Source organism: Myotis davidii, unplaced genomic scaffold, assembly GCF_000327345.1.
Source record: "Myotis davidii unplaced genomic scaffold, ASM32734v1 scaffold370, whole genome shotgun sequence".
Classification (NCBI taxonomy): domain Eukaryota; kingdom Metazoa; phylum Chordata; class Mammalia; order Chiroptera; family Vespertilionidae; genus Myotis; species Myotis davidii.
Window position 1 is genome coordinate 7,752,492 of NW_006288615.1, and position 19,578 is coordinate 7,772,069.

Genomic DNA, 19,578 nt, shown 5'->3' on the forward strand with positions numbered 1-19,578 from the left:
GACATTATCCACTGCCTCTTCCCTCGGAGCTAAAGGCTTGTTCACTTGGTGCCACCCCCCTCCTCCCCACCCCGTGGAGTTGTACCACACTTGCACCAACTCCACGTTCCCGGCCGGCGTTGCATGACCATGCAGATCCACCTCACCACGGAGCTGGGGGCTGAGTGATGGCAGCGCTGCTTTTCTGACCTTTGCCTAGTTCCTCTGCACCTGTGACCGATGCTTCCCCAGCTTGGACACACCCCTGCACCCCCTCCAGGAACACGTCGCCATGCCTGGTTCTACGTGTCCTTTTCCAGGAGCCATTGTCCCCCTTTCCAGAGCAGCGGCCCGGGGACCACAGCCATCCCTGGAGCCTCTCCCCCACATTCATCCAGGCAGTTCCGAGCCCTCGTGGCCTTGGTGCTGTCTTCTGTGGTCCTCTGTTTAGTGATGACTGTCATCCCAGAGAAGTCCGCATATTCTAGCAGATTGCGAATACTTTTCCTTCCAAAACTGTCATTTTATATTCGTTTGTGTTTTATTTTAGAACCATTGTTCCATTTTGTTGTTTCTTTTTCAACTTTGGTATGATGGCGTTTACCCTTACCTTAAAATGTAATCAAATTTGTGTCTTTAAAAAGCTTTCTGATCTTGTTACACTAAGAAAAGACTTCCCCTCCTATGTTACACAATGTTACTTTTATTAGTTTTACAAATATGTAAATCTTCTATCCATTTGAAATTTATTTCTGTGAGGTAGCAAACATTTTCTTTACTTCTTTGGCCATAAAATATAGTCAATAGGCATATGAAGACATTCTCATCACACTAATAATGTTAGAACTCAAATGGAAGTAACCAGCAGGCTTTTCCTGCCTCGCAGATTGGCCTGTGTGACAGACTGGTGTCATCAGCGCTGACAAGGTGAGAGGCCCCACCATCTGGGAGCTGCTGACGGAAATGCTGCCGGCTGCCTGGCCAGGCCCATCAAATGCTAATCTATGCACGCGTCTGACCCCGCAATGCCACACTCTCACGCAAGAATACAAAGATGCTCACTGATGCATCATTTTCTATTCTAAATAAGTAGAACCGAGCCAAGTGTCCATCAAGATGAAGTTGGTTAAATAAACCACTGCACATCATAACTGAGTGCAGCCCTAAAATGGATGGAACTACATGATGCGTGTGGGTGTGTTTGCATACATGTAATGTCCCGTGTGCAGATGCAAACACACAAGACATATATGTGACATAAATTATGCATTTTATATATTGCACAAATATATGAGTTGCATCTATATTTATCAATGTGGAAAATTATCCAAGATAATTTCTGTGCACAAGTGCAAATATTAGTGCGAACAATGTAACCCTGGCCCTAAAAAAATGATCTCCATGCAGTCAGTGCAGAGTTTGGAAGGAAGTACACCAAACTCTCCTCTCTGGCTGGTGAGATCCCCAGGGTTTCTTTTCCTTTTATTCTTACACTTTCTGAATTAGTGACTTTTAAAAACGGCAACGAACAACTATTTCTTTTTAAATAAAAGCAGTACAGTGTTTCTCAGAGGAGCTATTTGGTTGTACACCGGAGTGAGGAAACGTGATGGACACCAAGTCAGAAAGATTTTCCCACCACAGACAAGCTTGGTCCTGGTGGAGAGAGAGACACCAGCCGGGGCTGGAGCTGCCCATCCAGCCATGCTGGGTCCCTCGCCCTCCAGAGGGAGTCAGCCTCCATCCGCCTGTCCCTCGGGGGTTCTGTGTGGTCCTGGGCGTCTGAGGACAGAAGGATGGAGGTGAAGCTACCAGTGTTCACCATGGCCACATCTGTCCAGAAAGGCTTCCTGGAGGAGGAGCGATGGAGAAAGGCAGGGTGAGGCAGGTGGGCAGGATCAGGGCAGAGGTCACCCTGAGAATTGCCGGGGGCCTCCTGCTCACCCTCAGTGTGTGACACCTACCAAGCCCCCAGTCTGTGCAGGCTCATATGAACACCAAGGGTGCAGGACTCCCCCCTCCTTGGGCCATGTGTGCTGAGGGCAATGGGGCCCGGGCATCAAGCACCTTGGAGACTTGTGTGAGCCACCACTGGTGAGGAATGTCTGCCCTGGGTCTAAGGGACCCTGGAGTGGGGGCACCTCCATGCCTGGCAGGTGTGGGCACGTCCCCTGTCAGGACAGCTGTAAGCTTCTGCCAAAGCATGCTGTCACAGGAGGACAGGAGGACGGGCAGGTGAAAGGAAATGTTGTGGGGGTGGGGTGAGGAGAGGCTTGGAGCACTGGGGGAAATGTGTCGGGGAAGCTTATTAATCACACGGAGTAAATTGGCGGCCACTCAAGCAGAAACCCTCTCTGACACTGTTGCCCCTTCCCCGTGAGGACGCGCCTTGGCCTGGATCAGCACAGGTGCTTCTTGTCCTTCGTCCTTCCTGTCCCAGCTCAGAAGCCCCGCCTGTGTCTCAGCACCCCACCCCGGGAGCCCCCAGGCTTTCATTTGTAAAAGTGAGGTCGGAAACCTGCCTCTTCAAAGTCCAGCCAAGCTCAGGAATCCCAGAACATCAAAGGGAACATCTGAGCTGTGGACAGACAGACAGAAGGCTGCCTTTGCCGGGGTGATGGCTGGGGATGGCCCCGGGGTAATGGAAATTCCTGTCGTTTGAGGCTGGATCCTAGAAATTGGCTTGCACACTGAGGTCCATATGACTTCTGGAACATTCTCCATGCTGTGTGCCAGTAGAATCTCACCTGCCAACCTGTCTCCCAGGGGTGTCTGGTGGCAGCAGTCTGATGGCATAAAGCGCCATGCTCTCTGTGCAGCTGGAATCGGGAGGACCCTGAGCCCTAGACCCTGAGGGCTGAACCTGCCCTCCCCCTGGCTGTGCAGCCACTCACCACCTGCTCCAGCACCTTCTGTTGCCCTCGGGTAGGAAATGGAAGGGCCTTGCTCTGAGCTCTCTCTCTCCTCATCCTCTGAGCATCCGGGTGGTTCTTGTTCCCTCTGTCTTTTCAGTTTGATGCTTAGAAGACAAAGCTGCCCTTATACCTGTTAGGCTCCTCTTCTCTTGATAAAGGTTATTTGATTAGCATTAATGGAACTTGCCTTGAATAATTAAGTGGCAGCTGGAGCCCAGGCCCTGGAAATTTTGATGGCCTTCAGTCTTCTAGGTTTGGGTGTGGCCAGGGCTCTCTCATGCCTGCAACTGAGGACTCTTGGCCTCTGGTCTGGGTGGAAGGCTGAGGGTTCTGCCCCACAGCAGGGTCAATTAGAAACCCTCCAGGCCTCTGGGCATGGCCCCTATCCTCACTGCCCCCACCCCTGCCGCCCCCGCTCCCCCTGCCCCAGCAAGCTCACCTAAACTGTGCCCTGGGGCACCTGTATGGTGTCTACAGACTTTTGGTATCAACATCTTAAACAAAATATTAAGAAGCATAACTTATTAGCACATAGAAAAACACGGGGCCCTGCCTTGTTGCCATATTCCCTTCAAGAATGCAAGGATGGTTCAATACTCAGAAATCTACTAATTTCACACATTAACAATAAAAGAAGAGAAGCATGTATTCACCGCAGCACTGTGTGCACCAGTGAAAACTGGACATGAACCAAATCCCCGTCAAAGATGAAGGGAATGAATAAATCATAGGCCATCCTCCTGACGTCCGGCTACGCAGCCCTCAGAAAGATTCAGACAGGCCTATATGTCCTGCAGGGAAAGAACTGCAACATAAATTATTAAGTGAAAATAGAAAGCAGAAAAGCAGTATATTAATATATAAATAGATGAAATATAAATATGGATAAAACACTTTTTATATTTATATATAAATATGATGTATAATTTATATATAAATTGTGTATGTATAACTCACAACCAATTGATACATAATATGAGATGTAATTTATATGCATAATTTATATAAACATATATATATATGTGTATGTCCCAGGCCTCAACAGCCTAGGCATACGAAAGAAAGCTACATTTATTTTTATGCTCAAAGTACAACCCGACGCCTGGCCCCATGCAGGATGAGCTCCTCCCTCCTCTGAGCCATCCCAGGCCGCCTGGTGAGTGCTGTGGATTAAGCCCCCCCACTGCCTGTGAGCCCAGCCCTCTCCTGTCCAGCTCGGGAGGACCATCTCTGGCCTCCCATGGCACCTGGCTCCAGCTGGCAAACCCAGGAACACTGTGAAACTTGTTTGCACTGGCATTTCCATGGCAGGCAGGAGAGGGAAACTCCATGGGCCCCTGGGCCACCCTCACCAACCACCTCAGCCCCAAAGGGAAGCTGAAAGAAAGGGCCGCAGGACCCTGCTGGGCAGAGCTGTGGTCCTGAGAGGGTGGCGGGAGGGAGCCTGGCCAGGGCCGGGACCAGTCGCCAGCACGGGTAGGCAGACCCTGCCCCGGCCAGCAGTTGTAACACGCCACTTAAATTCTTGGTCATCAGTATGCACACCTGAAAGCCGGACTCCACCCCGAGCCTGTCCTCCCAGAAGCTGGAGGAATTGAGCTCAGAACATGGCTGCCTTTTGTCTCCATGGCTCCCTGACAAGCACAGGATCACAAACAGCTTCCAGGGACAGGAGAGATGTTCGACAGGGGACCTTGGCCTCGGTGATCCCTCCCCACCTCGGGGTCCCCTGGTCCCAGGCTGGCTGCCCCAACCACAACTCCATGTCAGAGCATGTGTGAGCAATGGTTTCTGCCTCATGTAATTCCAACTGCAAGGATTTCTAGTTTCTATTTCATGAAAATAGGAGTGTTTTCATTGTCCTTTCTTTCTTATTTCATTGATTTCTTTTTAATTCCAGAAAGTAAAATAGTACAGAAGTGTGTGAAGGAAAGTCAGCATCCTCCCACCTCCATCCTCCTCTCCGAGAGAACCCAGTTTCATTGCTGCTGCTGCTTCTCCCCGTTCTCTGGCTCATAAGCAAGGCTCACGCACTCTCCCTGGTAGGTTTTCCTTTGGCCTCTCTGAGAAGGCGAGTGGCCATTCCTGGGCTTCCTGCCTCATTTCTAGGCAGCACAGAGTCCACCGGGCAAAGGGGCCCATCACACATGACCAGTGGGTGTGGGTTCCTCTCTGCAGGGCTGTTAGGAACGCTGCTGTGAACAGAGGCCAATGAGGGTGTGGGAAGTGGCCTGTGGAGAAGCCCAGCCCTGGAGAACCCCTGGCCCCCAGCTCCTGCACAGCATCCCACCCCTAGGTGGTGTCGGTCCAGGGAGATGGGCAGCATGGGCAGGCCTGGGGGAGCACCTGCTCCTGAAATGGCCCTATTTCCTATCTGGGAGGACAGAGGCCAGGTCACAGCTGGACAAAGTGCTGTGTTGGGTGGGGGGGGGAGGGACAGATGGAGACCTGGGAGGTGTCACAAACACCTTGGGACATGCAAATAGTTTGCTCCAAGCAGTCCCGGACCCCAGGACTTAGGGAAGTGGGGGAGGCTGGACCTTCAGAGCTCTTCCTCAAAATAGGGTATCAGCAGACAGAAGCAGGCCACCCCTAGGCCACAAAGCCTGGGCTGTGAGGCTGAGTGGCCACCTCTGGTCCCTGAGACCCACAGCACAGGGAGTTGGGTGGGAGTGCGGCCGGCGGGGCCAGCACACCTGGCCCGCACAGCAGCACCTGGGTGGGCTAGGAGCAGACAGCACAGAAGCAGCACCTCTGAGCCCTGGGCCAGCTGGGCAGCCGGGTGCCCGGGATGTGCTGCTGACAGCTGGTGCGGCGGTCGCTGGAGCTGTGAGAGTGCAGACAGAGCCCAGGACTGCTGGCTGGGCAGAAGGACATGCGGAACCCTGAGCCTTGCTCCTCCCTGACGCCTGGCATGGCGCTGCAGTCAGACAGAGGCTGCTGGGCGCAGGCCTCCCGCCAGATCCCCATGATGGGGCACCGAGCCAGAGAGGAGCATCTCAGAACCTACAGGTGAGGGTGAGGGCCGGGCTGCAGGTGGGGGTGAGGGCAGGACTGCAGGTGGCGTGAGGACAGGACTGCAGGTGGGGTGAGGGCAGGACTGCAGGTGGCGTGAGGACAGGACTGCAGGTGGGGTGAGGGCAGGACTGCAGGTGGCGTGAGGACAGGACTGCAGGTGGGGTGAGGGCAGGACTGCAGGTGGCGTGAGGACAGGACTGCAGGTGGGGTGAGGGCAGGACTGCAGGTGGCGTGAGGACAGGACTGCAGGTGGGGTGAGGGCAGGACTGCAGGTGGCGTGAGGACAGGACTGCAGGTGGGGTGAGGGCAGGACTGCAGGTGGCGTGAGGACAGGACTGCAGGTGGGGTGAGGGCAGGACTGCAGGTGGCGTGAGGACAGGACTGCAGGTGGGGTGAGGGCAGGACTGCAGGTGGCGTGAGGACAGGACTGCAGGTGGGGTGAGGGCAGGACTGCAGGTGGCGTGAGGACAGGACTGCAGGTGGGGTGAGGGCAGGACTGCAGGTGGCGTGAGGACAGGACTGCAGGTGGGGTGAGGGCAGGACTGCAGGTGGCGTGAGGACAGGACTGCAGGTGGGGTGAGGGCAGGACTGCAGGTGGCGTGAGGACAGGACTGCAGGTGGGGTGAGGGCAGGACTGCAGGTGGCGTGAGGACAGGACTGCAGGTGGGGTGAGGGCAGGACTGCAGGTGGCGTGAGGACAGGACTGCAGGTGGGGTGAGGGCAGGACTGCAGGTGGCGTGAGGACAGGACTGCAGGTGGGGCAGGACTGCAGGAGGGGGTGAGGGCAGGACTGCAGGAGGGGGTGAGGGCAGGACTGCAGGAGGGGGTGAGGGCAGGACTGCAGGTGGGCGTGAGGACAGGGCTGCAGGTGGGGGTGAGGGCTGGGGGGAAGTTTAGGTGAGAGGGGAGGTGAATAAGCTGCTTCCTCAGGGAGGCTGCAGCCCTTTAGTGAGGGACAGACCCCCATCTGAAGTCAGTGTAAGTTCACACCGATAGTGATGCCCAGGCTGCACACCCCAGGAAAGGTGAGGGACAGGGAAGGGCCACAAGAAGGAACAGTGAGCCAGTGAGGTGTTTGCTGAGAGAGGATGAGGGAAGGGAAAACAGCAGGCTAGGGTAGCTGGGTGTCTGCAGCCCCTTCTCTAAGCCGTGCCCACCTGCCCCTCTGGATAATGTCCCGCTGGATAAAGACACAGAGGACAATAAGGACTCATTCTGAGGGTCTGGGGTGTGGAGCAGGGTGACACCGAGAACTGGCAGAGAGGGGGTGCTCACCGTCGGCTGGATGCTACACTGGACAGCAGAGAGTGACAGCACCCAAACCAGCACGTCCTCCGTCCTCCGAGGTGGCTGCTCCCGGCTTCACAGGGGAGTCTCTGGCCCCTGGAGCTCATCTGCTCCTCTCCTGGCACCACATCTCGGAGGGCGGGCACCATGAGAGGCAGGCTGGGTCTCTGTGTGAGATGAGGATCAACATCAGGGCCAGCCAACCAGGTGGAGGCTCCTCCAGCCAGACCTGCCGTCCAGACCTGTGGTCCAGACCCCTCTCCTGAGCTGCCTCCAGGCTGGGAGCCCCCCAGGTCCCCCCGAGGCAGCTGCAGATCAGGGCAGGGCTCTCCTCCATCTCTGAGCCTCCCCTGTGCAGAGGGAGGGTGGGGTGGGTGGTCGGTCTGCAGGGTGGCAGGGGTGGGGCCAGCAGAGGCTGTTGCTCCTCCAAGGCCAGTGCTGTGGCCTCACCCCAGGACCAGATGGTGCTGCCCAGGAGGCTGACTCCTCAGCAGGAGCTGACACCTGTCTAGGGGGCTTGTCCTGGAGGAGAACTGTGGGGAGTGGGGAGGGGCCTGGGCAGACACTGAGGCAGGGAGACACACTGCTCCTCCCATACCCTTTCCTGCGTGTCCCCTGAGCATAGCTGGGAAATTACCGGGACAAAATCATTTACAAATATTCCAATTTAAAAAAATGAAAAACAAGCAAACAACTTTTTAGGAAAAGTATTCTTTTATTATGAAAGTCATATATATTCATTATTAAATAGATAAAACAAGAAAAACTTTAAAATAAGTAACCACTGCCATTTGCACAGTGCGATGTTACAGGGAAGGAGGGGCCCAATCAGGAGCATCAGCTGCATGGAGACGTTCGTGCTATGTCTGGAGGCAGGGGTGTGGGGGGGATGGGGGGGGTCCTGGGGGAGTATGTGGGGGTTACCCGGGTCTTCCTGGCTCAATACTTCTCCAGTTGTAACACTTTGCTACCATGTGTGCACGGTTGATATGAATATCAGAAAACATTACATTATAAAAATCAATAATGTGACACAATGTCCAGCGAAGACCTCTTGATGCCGAGGCTATGTGCAGCCTGCTTTGACGGGGGGACCCCAATCTGAGCCCCATTTTCCTGGTTACTCCAGCAAGTGCGGTGGCTTCGAGCCCACTGGCAGGCTGGGAGGACAGATGCCCGACGAGACCCTGAACAGCCCCTCCCCACACAGAGGGCATTCCTTCCAGTCTTCTCTCCTGTCCCTGCACAGTGGGGTCTTTCGGGATCTGGCAGGTGGCTGTCCATGAGAGTGTCAAAACAATGCCCCTGCATCCAGTGTAAGGCCGCCCCTCCGATTGTCAAGCTCAGTGTGGTTGCTGGTAGCTGCATTAACCCTGCTCTTCCTGGGCCCGGTGGAAAGGACCTGGCCGATCCCTCCCATCACTCTCTCCGAAGCCTCTGTTTTACTGCAGACAGGGGTGCTGTGTGGAGGCTGTGCAGGCTGAGCCCCCAAAGGCACCTGGGAGCCCGGCCTCGGGTGCTTCCCCTACAGAGAGCCTCGTGCCCCCAATGTCATGTGGCCACTCTGCCTCCAGTCTTCACAAGGTGACCTTGAAAATAGGAGGTGATGTCCTTGGCACTCAGGAAAGGAGAAGGGCAACAATGTGTGGTTCCCTGGCCTTTGACCCCTTGAGGGCCCATGTGATCTTTCCTCCCTGTGGCTTCCAAGCCCTTTGAAGGCTGGTGTGGTTGGGCTGCTCCCAGCCACTCCCAGGTCCTCTCTGCCACCGACTGTGCAGCAGCAGCCCCCTCCTTGTGAAAGGTGAGGGGCGACCGTGCCATTTGCCCAGATGGAGCAGCAGTGAGTGGCCAGGGCCTTGGGTGGAGACCCAGCTTTCCAGTCACCTGAGTCAGTACTGACAAGGCGTCTTCTGCTGCCAGGTCAGGTCCCCGCACCTGGGGAACTACTGACCCACAGCCCCGCCCTGGAGGAGCTACCCATTCCCAGGGAGCCAGCGACCCTGGGGCACGTCACTAGCCAAGCCCTATGCCCCTTTGCTCAGAGTGTGAAGGTGAAGTCTCTCCCAGATGAGCCGGGTCTGCCCCTGAATTTGCCTGGCCCCCACCAAGACCCATAGCTTTCTTCTCCCAATGGCTTCTGCCTCAAGCTAGAGCAACGGTTCTCAACCTGTGGGTCGTGGCCCCTTTGGGGGTCAAATGACCCTTTCACAGGGGTGGCCTAAGACCATCGGAAAACGCATATATAATTACATATTGCTTTTGTGATTAATCACTATGCTTTAATTATGTTCAATTTGTAACAATGAAATTGGGGGTCACCACAACATGAGGAACTGTATTAAAGGGTCGTGGCATTAAGAAGGTTGAGAACCACTGAGCTAGAGGTTCCACACCTCCTCCTGCAGTGTCTGGGCAGTTAATGTTGCTCTCTTTCCACAGAGAGAGATCAGAGGGACAGAAATAGGCACTTGAAGGCCAGGTATGGATCCTTGCGTGGGAAGCAGGTAAGGAGAGGGCAAGGCAGGCTTGGGAGAAAGACACGTGCGCGGCCCCAGCGGCTGTCCACGCCCCCCCCCACACACACACACACCTTAGCTCATTTGACGTGGGTCCCAGGCACAGAAAGCCAGGGCGTTTCCCGCCTTTGATGAGCTTGGTGGTGTCCTTCCTGAGGCCCGACGGGAAGCGGTACCCCCAGCTATCGGGCGTCCCGAGGGCTCCTGGTCTGTGCCGACACTGGAGCGTCATTCTTGGCCGGGTCCTCAGAAGTTAACTGACACCTAATGAGAGCGTGGGCCTGCTTGCTGATGTCTTCGCAACGTGAGCTACGGCCACTGTGTCCTGGCTGCTTCCCCAGAAGCCGGAGCCTCAAACAGGACACACTGTTTCTCACTGATGCTGAGCGACTGTTGGTCCCAAATTGCCCGTGTGTATCTTGTACACGTCCAGGCCTTGGTGAAGCAGTGCCTTGGGAGCCGGGGGGGTGGGAGCCTCTGACACCAAGGGGGCATGAGGCCCAGTGGGGCCACCTCAGCCCTGCCTCAGGGGACAGCCCCCACTGCTGGGCTGGTCTGGGCACTCAGGCCAAGGTGAGCAATTCTACGGCAAAGCCAGAATTCTGGCTCCTAGGAAGGAGTTGAGTTGTGAGGGAGGCTCAGGGCCCAGGATCCCAGAGGCAGGGCCCCATATCCCCTCCATCTCTGCCTTCCAGACCCAGGGCCTGCTTCCAGGTTCACAGTGTCCTTCCCGGGTGTGGGGCTCCAGGCAGCCCCGGACCCCAGGACTTAGGGAAATGGGGGAAGCCAGACCCTCAGAGCTCCTCCTCAACTGACTCCCACAGCAGGGGGCGCTCAAACTCAAGAAAGCGCCCATGGGGGACGTCAAGGCACAAACATCTTTTTTAAAGTGCAGGGCCAGTCCCTGGTGCCCTGGGTTTGCCGGCCAGACCTCCAAAGTGAATGTGCGGAGGGCCCTGCTCCTGACTCATCTGGCATTGAGGGGGCCGGTGCAAGCTCAGGCCTCCTCCCGGCTTGGGGTGGGACGTCTGTCACATAAGGGTGGTGCCTGCAGGAGGTGAGGGGGGGCCTCTCGCCTCAGGGACAGTGGCCCCCCAGCTGGCAGCCTGGGGAAGGGCAGCCCCACCTCTGTAGCTCTCGTGGACGGCCCGTAGCCGTGGGGGCACTGAGGTCACAGAGCGGCCCTGAAAGGGGAAAGGAGACCTTTCGTTCAGCGGCTGGAGAAGAAAGCGCGTGGTGGGAAATGGCAGTGCCCTGCAGGCTGGAAACAATTTCTTCCAGAAGCCAAAGCCGTCCCAGTGGCCACGCTCGTGCCTGGCTGTCCCACCTGCCATGGGTACCCACCCAGCGGTCACTCTGCTGTGCTGTCTGTCCAGCCCTCCCAGCTGCACCCTGGGCTGGTGTAGTCATTCCACGGAGAGGCTGTGTGCCCTCAAAGTCTGCAATGCGCACTCAGTTCTCAGCTCAGCGGGATGCAGGACACGGTAAGCCTCCCATCATAGGAAAGGAAGCTGAGACCCAGAGAGGTTAATGGCCCTCCCAAGGCCACACAGCTCAGAGATGGCAGAGGGGAGACCCCTCCCCCCACCCCCCAAGTGTGCATACAGCTGGGTGAGAATGACTGTCTCAGTCTCAGAGGAGGTGGACACCTGGCCAGCTCAGCTGTCTCCCTTGCGATGTTGAGCCCTCCCTGCAGTGTAGATGGAGAGGATGGACCTGCAAATAGTTTGAAAACCAGGAGCTATGGGGAATAAGTAGGGTGTGGGTCAATCTTACTTAATTACCCCAGGACACATCCCTCTCTGGGCAGGGTCTCTGCACCCCTGACCGGGCAGGTCCACGAGCATGGCTCTGGCATGCCCATCCATACCCCAGAAGTGGCCGCCAAATCTGTCTGGAAGAAATCTCACCCTGGACGCCAACCCTGAGCACAAAATGCTTTTGAATTTCCTGCATGAGAGGAACTTCTGTGTGGCTCCAGAGCCCTGACCTCCGGCCTCCTGGTTGGTTGTTCTTCCCAGATGCCTTTGTACCTCTTCATCTCTGTGAACAGTGAGCCCACATGTGGGTCTCCCCACCCCCTTTGCCCCCGTCACAGAGCACAGAGGGTGAGAGAAGGAAGGGGCACTGGGGGCAGGATGTACTCCCTTACCATCCTCTCCTCCACCACTCCTGCCTCCAGCCTGCGGTTATAGTAACTGTGCGACTGTCACCCTCAGGCCCTGGCAAGCACCCTATGAGGCTGATTCCTGGGGACCAGCTCTGGGAGGGGAGGCGGGAGGCAGGGCTGATGAAGTATCTGCCCCAAGGTCAAGCAGGCCACCCCTCCTCCTGTCTCCTCACCAGCCCTAGCCCAGGACTGGCCCTTCCTTGCAGTGGCCCCTGCAAATGTGGTGTGACCCCTGACAAGGTCACCATAGCTGCCTGGCCTGGCTGGGGCCTGCCTCCAGCAAGGCTAAAATTGGCCCCTGCTGGACACTGGCTCAGGGGTGGCCAGGGGGGTGGCCTCGGCCCCAGGCGCTCAGCCCAGCTCTTCCTTGTGACTCGACCTCTATCCCCACGGAGCTTCTTCCTCCCATCTGTCTGTCACTGTCAGCAGCTCAGCAGGGCCGGTGGCCTCGCTCCTCCGTGCACTGCTCCAAGGGCAGCCGGGGAGGTTTTGGCCCCTCCCAGGGTGATGTCAAGGGCACAGAACAAAATGCAGGTTCTCAACGGGAACACATGGCACTGGAATTGTTACCAAATATTCGGAAGCCCCATGGCACACGGGTGGCAACATGCCACACAGGAACCTTCCCAGAAAGTTTCAGCCAGCCTGGGCCCGAACGGCCTGATTCTGGCCTCAGCTTCGTGACAGGCAGACACGGTGGTCTCACCGGCCGCTGTCACTTCTGCCCACACTCATAATCAGTTCGATCAGAGCTTGAACGCCTTCATCTCTCTTGGAGCTCCTCGGGGTGAGAAACCCGCCTACACCGTCCCTGCTCCAGGCCCCCTATTCTTGTGGGGCCATTTCAGGCCAGAGCCCGCAGGGGCCCCCACCACCACAAGTGGTGCCATCCAGCCCCTTGGCCCCCAAAGCATCTCCAGAATTCCCCACTCGGGGTCTGCCTTGCAGCCTGGCCCTTGGTCTCCAGCCAGCTGGGCCCTTCCTGGCCTCTGGCCTGACACACCCACTTTCCTCCTGTCCCCACCTCTGCCCCCTCCCCCGACCCACATAATCAGCCCCTTCCCTGAAGTCCCCGAACATCCCCCACCAGCAGCTTCCCTGGGCCCTAGGTCGCTGTTTGAGTCTCGCGTCCCACCTCCCAGCAGGGTCTGGTCTACCCCAGGCCTCTGGACCCAGCCGGAGTCAGGAGTGTGAGCCCTAGGAAGCAGGGCCTGCGGGGAGGGGAGGCAGGGCTGGAGCTCTGACAGGCCTGGCTGTCCTGGGCCTCAGCCTGCTGACAGGGGGCAGCTGCTTCCCAGTGACAGGCTGCCTGGGCGATGGCACCTGTCATCGTTTCTGCCCTTTGAGCTGAGCTGAGGGAAGTGTCTGTGTGTCTGGGAGAAGTGGCTCAGCCCCTCCCCACTGGGCTGCGTGCCCGGAATCTGCCAGCTTAGGCCCAAAGCAGAGGGGTGGGGGGCTCCTGGGGACTCAGCAGTTCCCATTGTCACCCGGCAGGGTGGGTTGGAGCTGGCCCTGAAGCTGGAGACCCCTGCTGGCCCCACATCCCTGTGAGCTAAGGATGGTTTCATTTCACCCCAAACCACAGCCCCTCCCTCTGAGGGACCCCAGCCTGGGTTCACTGTGCCCTGCAATGCCCAAGACCAGTGGTGAGAGAGCACCGTGCCCCTCTCCAGTGCGGAGACCCACATAAGCGTGTCTCCAAATGATACAAGACTGGAGGTGATGAGGCAGCAGCACAGAGAAGGAGGGAACCCTGGAGAGCAGCCTGGAAGTGGTGGCATGGAAACTGGCCTTGGTGGATGGGCTGGATTTCAACAGTCAGTATTGAGGAAAGAGCATTTCTGGCTCCCCTGCCCCCTGACCCCACTGTGGCTCCTGTGTCTTCCTGCTGGAGACAGACTGAGCCTGCGCCCTCCTGGGGCTTAGCTTGCCTGTTTTTATTATGATGTAAAAGTGTCTAGAAGCTTCAAACTATCCCATGTGGTTTCATTTACTTGTTGGCACTGAAGGCAGATGTGTGTTTGCAGATTCCAGAGAGGACCCGTCCTGGAGCACATCAGAGAGGACCCTACCTGGGGACAGGGTGGGGGTGGGGCTCTGGAACCAGGACAGACAAACAAAGGGCTGAGGGAGATGGAAGAGCCACTCCAGCCCCCGTGGGTCAGCCCCCAGACCTGGCCTCCACTGCCCAGCTGCACTGGGTGGCTCTGGGGAGAAGGGTCCTATAGGACTGGCCTCCTGAAGGCTGGGGGGCTGTCCCCCGGCCAGGCTCCCAGACCTCTGTCCTTTCAGAAGAGTGGAGATGCTGATTTTGGCACGCTGCCCTGAGGCGTGCCTCTCAGGCCTTTTAGACGCTGGACAATCCCCCAAGGGGCAGACTGAGCCTGCCCTGCAGTAAATGCTGGCCCTGCTAGTCACTAGCTTGGGGGTCGGGTCTGCTGCGCCTGGAAGGAGGCCGCAGCTGCTGGGGCTTTGGAGAAGGGAGGAAGGACCAGGGGATCTTGCAGGGAGAGGGTTGGGGCCTCTCAGGGTCTGTCTGCCACACCTAGACCGGACACTGGGTCCCCGTGGCCCAGACCCCTTCTCCCGACCCTCACCTCACCCCGACATGCCCTTGGCCTGTTTCACAATCATGGCACCTTTTCTGAGCCAAATAGTTCAGCTAAACAGAGAGGACCCGCCTGCCCAGAGGCCACCCCAGGCAGCACTCCCTGTGTGAACGCCGGGCACCGAGCCCCTCTCTGCTGCTGAATCTTGGGGAAGTCCCCCCAACTCCTGCCCGGCCCCTCCCTGCCCCAGCTCAACTGACAGGACACCCCACTCCCCCTCCTCCTTGCTCCCCTGACCTCTGGGCAGGGCTGGGGCCACTTCTCCACTGAATGCATTTACTGTCTCATACTTGGTCCGGGAGTTGAGACAGAGCCAAACAGGGCAGGCTGGGAGGAGAAGGGGTTCTTGTTTCCGCTCAGCCCCTCACCAGCTGCCCTGTCCCCCCTCCTGGGGCCCCGCACAGGCTGTGAACCGGGGCTGGAGCAGGTTTCCTCTGGTGGCCACTCCAGGAGCTCAGGTTGGGAGGGGTTTTCCTCCAGGTGAAGGGCGCTGCACCAAGGGGTTCTGGCTGGGGCTGGGAGTGCCCCCTCCACACACACACACACACACACACACACACACACACACACAATGTCACCTGTCATTCACACTCTTCTGCTTACCTACCTTCTACCAGGCCTACCAATCAGATGAGCTGCCTCCCTCCCCCACCCACAGAGACCCCTCCCAAAGGTGGAGCATGACCCCAGGGAACCAGGCCAGTCTGGTGAGTCTGGTGGTGGGACTGGGGAGGGCATCGGGCAGTGCCTGAGCTCTTCTCTTTGCAGTGGAAACCTGTAAGAATGGGGACCCACAGCAGCCTGTGCCCCGCTGGCTGGCATGAAGGGGCCCTCCTGGGAAGGACAAGGAAGCCAGAGGGAGAAAGCCTGGGATGGGGCCAGGAGAGCTTGCCTAGTGATGGCCAGGTCACCATGCCCGGCCCCGTGCTATGGGGACAATGAGGATGGAGAAAGGCCTTGGCTCCCGTGGCTCTTGGGTGTGAGGGGTCGGAGTGGCCTGGACAGGTGTGCAGTGGGATAAGTCGGGGGAGGTGAAGATTAAGACAGCACAGGAAGAGGAACCACAGATGGAGGAAGACCAGCTTTGGGGTCAGCCTGGGGACAGGGGGGCTTGGGGAAGAGACATGGTGGTGCTCACTCTGGCCCTTGATGCCCTCCCGGGCACAATGTACCATCCCTGACCCCCTCCACCCTCTACTGTGGGCAGACAGCAAGTCCAGCAGCACCCCACTGGCCCTGACCTTGGTCCTGACCCATCAGACCCCACTGGCCACACACTGACCTCCATCGTCCCCCTCTGTGTCCTTGGGAAGTGAGGGTGGGCACAACAGCACCCCCCCTTCCACCTATACCCACAGAGAAATGGGCTCCTTGCCCTTGAGGCCAAATGGCTCCTGGAAAAGAGGCAATAGAAGGTCGGGTTGGTCCCAAAATTGTGCCCAGGCACTAGGAGTGGTGAGCCATGGTCCCCATGTGCAGCCCGCCTTTACCGGGCACCCCTGGACTAGGGACAGCTATTCCTCAACCACGGAGGGTCTCGGGGACCTGTGCTTTCTGTGCTGGGGGCCCTGCCCCCTTGGAGCGGCCTCAGAGGCCATCCCCACGGTCCCCATCTCACATAGAAGGAACTAAGGCCCCAGTAGGGGCTGGCTGGTCTTCGTCATGTCCCAGATCCCAGAATAGCCTGACCTTCTGCCTCCCACCCTGTACGTCTGTTCCCAGGGCGGAGTAGGTGGCCAGCCTGGCAGGCCGGGCCTGACTCACAGCCGGCGTGAGCAACCCCTCGCCCCCAGCTGCCCACCCGAAGACAAGGAGCCGGCTGTGCCCGGGCTGGGACATGGTGACCCGCCCCCAGAACACTCGTAACTTGTGAAGCCCTGTGGTTAAGCTGGACTGTGGGCCACCGGCCGTTCAGTATGGCTGGAACCAGGCCCACAGGACCCAAAATGGGAGCGGGGGTCTTCCCCACCCTCCCTACCCAGAGCCGCCGCATCTCACACAGCCATCAGGTTAAAGATGGAAACTTGCTGCTGACCAAGTAAAGGGGCCCTGGCTCTGTCCTCTCCCCACACCCCGTGCAGACCCCCTGGTGGTGGGTAGGTCCCAGGGGCCTCAGTGACCAGGAAATGTTGATTGGTGGCCCCAACTGCCCACTGAGCCAGCGCCTACCCTGGGACTGGGCTTGGGCTCCGTAGAATTTTCTGGGGGATGTGTCGGAGTTAGGGGCCATCCACTGCATTGCTCATAATTATTTTAATTAAAGAGATAAGAGACACAGCTTGTCAGATTTAATCATAAGCAGCAGCTAACAACTGTGGGACATGCAGGCCCAGCACTGGTAGCTCACACTGCCCTGTGCTGAGCGCCTGAGAAATAAGCTGTCCTGAGAGGGTGGCGGCAGCGGCTGTTGAGACGGAGATGGGAGGGAGGGCTCGGGGTAACCCCCATCCCACCCGAGCTCCACACAGAAGCGCGACACGTGCAGCTGGGCCGCCTGTGGTCACCCAGCGGGAGGACACGCTGCTGTCACCATTGAGCAGCCTCAATACCCTTCAACACACCCCTATTTTCATCTTGCCCAGGCCCTCCCAGGATGCAGGGGTCCTGGCCCATATGTGTAGGGACATGCCCTGTGGCAGCGTTGTGCTCCCAGGGCAGGACCCACAGAGACAAATGAGAAGTGGCCACCGACCTTGGCAATCAGGGCAAAAAATGCTGAGGGTGTGAGGGCGTCCACAGGGCAACCCCAAACTGGGGCGCTGGGGGCAAGGAGCCATGGTGCTGGGGGTGGGAGGTCACGGATGGATGGAGGTGGCCTGGCCGGCACAGAGACACTGGGTTTGAAGGGGCAGAAGCAGGATAGCTCTGGGCTGTGGACCAAGTGTGGGCTGGGCCGAGCTGAGTGCCAGCTCTGTCTGTCTGCTCTGACACCCGCTGGCACCTCTGAGCTGCAGGGACCTCCCGTCACAGTGGGGAGGGTCCCAGGTCCTCTCCTCACAGACTGGGAGTTGGCTCTATGTCCCGAGGGTCTGCACACCATGTGCTCTGAGCACCAGGAAACTCTCGAAATGGCCAGCCTGGGCCTGCCCGTCCCAGCTGACATGGAGCAAACAGATGGATGGGTATCTGAGCCCCACCCCTCCTGGAAGAGCCCTGAGCTAGCAGGGGCCGCCCCAAAGACCCACTGGGATGTGAGGGGCCTCTTCCAGAGCAGACACAAATCCTTGAATAGGTCACAGCTCCTCGCAGAGACCCAGGTCACCTTCCTACCCATTTCCCTTCCAGCTCTTCCATGCCTGGCCTCATCGCACCTCCCCCTTCCACTGGGTCTCAGATCCACCGTGTGTTCCTCACCCCTAAGGGCACCGGCACACAGAAGACGCTCAGCTTCTGACACAAGGTCTCTGACAGCAGTAAGGGCCAAACCGTGGGGCTGGCGTTCCCGGCCCTGGTGAGCTATGGGCCCGCAGGCAGGTGCCGTTCCAGGCACAGGGGCGTTTTCTCCTGAGCAGCTGAGACTGGTGAGCACGTTGAGGGGAGGACCTTTGTCCAAAGAACACTCCCCGCCCTCGGCCAGAACTGCCTGGGAACCCATCAAAGCCACTCACTCCCGAGCTCCCATGACGCGTGGTGCCAGCCCTCAGCAGGCACCCCCACCTGTGGACACCATGGTTCGCTGGTCTCTGAGGCCCATGTGGCCGAAATAGGACTGAGGCTCGGGACCATCTGGGTGGGAATATGCTGCCAGCATCACCAAGGGCTTGTCACTGCACAAAGCGCCCCAGGAGCCAGAGGCCACCTGTCCGTCACCAGGCCTCCCATCACCCTGGAGAGGGCAGGTCAAGGTCACTTCCAGGTGCCAATCGAAGAGGCCCTGTCTCTACTGCACCTCCATCCAAGCTGAAAGAGATTGCAAACCAAATTAGCCAAAGATTTAACAGGAATTGATTTTAATTTAAAGGCCTGAGTGCTTCCTCTCCCGGTGACAGGAGCAAGAATGAGCGCTGTCTTCTGATTGCCTGATGTCGGCATCTGATCTGCTTCTCTGGCCCAAGCCACCTCCTCCTGATGAGGTCAGCTCTTCTTGCCTCGTGGTGATTACCCAGAGCAACCTCCAAACGCCAAAGGAAATTTAATTTCTTCTCTTATTCCAACCTGGTGTCTTCTCACAGTCCCACAAACGCTCCCCTGAACTCAGACTCCCAGATCAGTTCATGGCAAGTTCTGAAACAGGAGCTCGTGGGCAACCATTCATCCTTCAGGGGGAGCGTTGCTAAGTGTCCCCAGCACTGGCACCACCTCGGGGAGTGAGCCGTCCTTTTTGGAACTGGGCCCAATTTTGATGCACTGGCTGAGAGGTTCTTAGGCCAGGATCTGGGCTGATAACGAGTCGCAGGACCTTGGGAAGGTCCCGTTCAGCTTCGAGGAGGCCTTGGAATCAGAAGTGTATTTGGGGAGCACCCACAGGTGAGCATGGGAGAAAGCCTGAGCCAGGAGGAGGACCACCCCACAGAGTTCCTCCCGGTCCTTAGTTCCAAGTCCATTGACCTGTCACAGTGTGCCCAGGGACACACCCGTCCCTCCCAGGCCCAGCCTGATAAGGAGCAGGTCCCGTTCTCCTTCGCCCCGGCTCCCTTGCCCTTATACGCTGCAAGGGGTGGAGCGTGGTGCCGAGGTCACCTGCCCTGCAGGCTGATGGTTCCTCCAGGCTGGGCACAACCTCCCTTAGCGCAACCTTGACTTCCCATCACTGAGCAATCAAAGCCCAGCTGCTCCTGCACCAGCTCCCCAGGTGGCAGAAGAGGGGCCCCCTCCAGGGTCAATCTCTCTGCTCCAGTCACAGCTTCACCCCTGCGTCCACACCCTGCCCTGGGTCTGGTTCCTCTGCCCTTGGCATTCAGGCTGCCTTGTGGGTCTGTCTCCTTTCTCAGCACCATCTCTCAGTCTTCGCCCCTCCCCCAGTCCTCACTGTCAAGCTCCTTTAAGGAATGTACTGTGTTTGCCTGTCTCGTCTTCCCTCCCACCTGTCGTCCATGTGCTGAGGCCACCGGCGACCAGGTGACCTCCCCCCCGCCCCCGCCCCC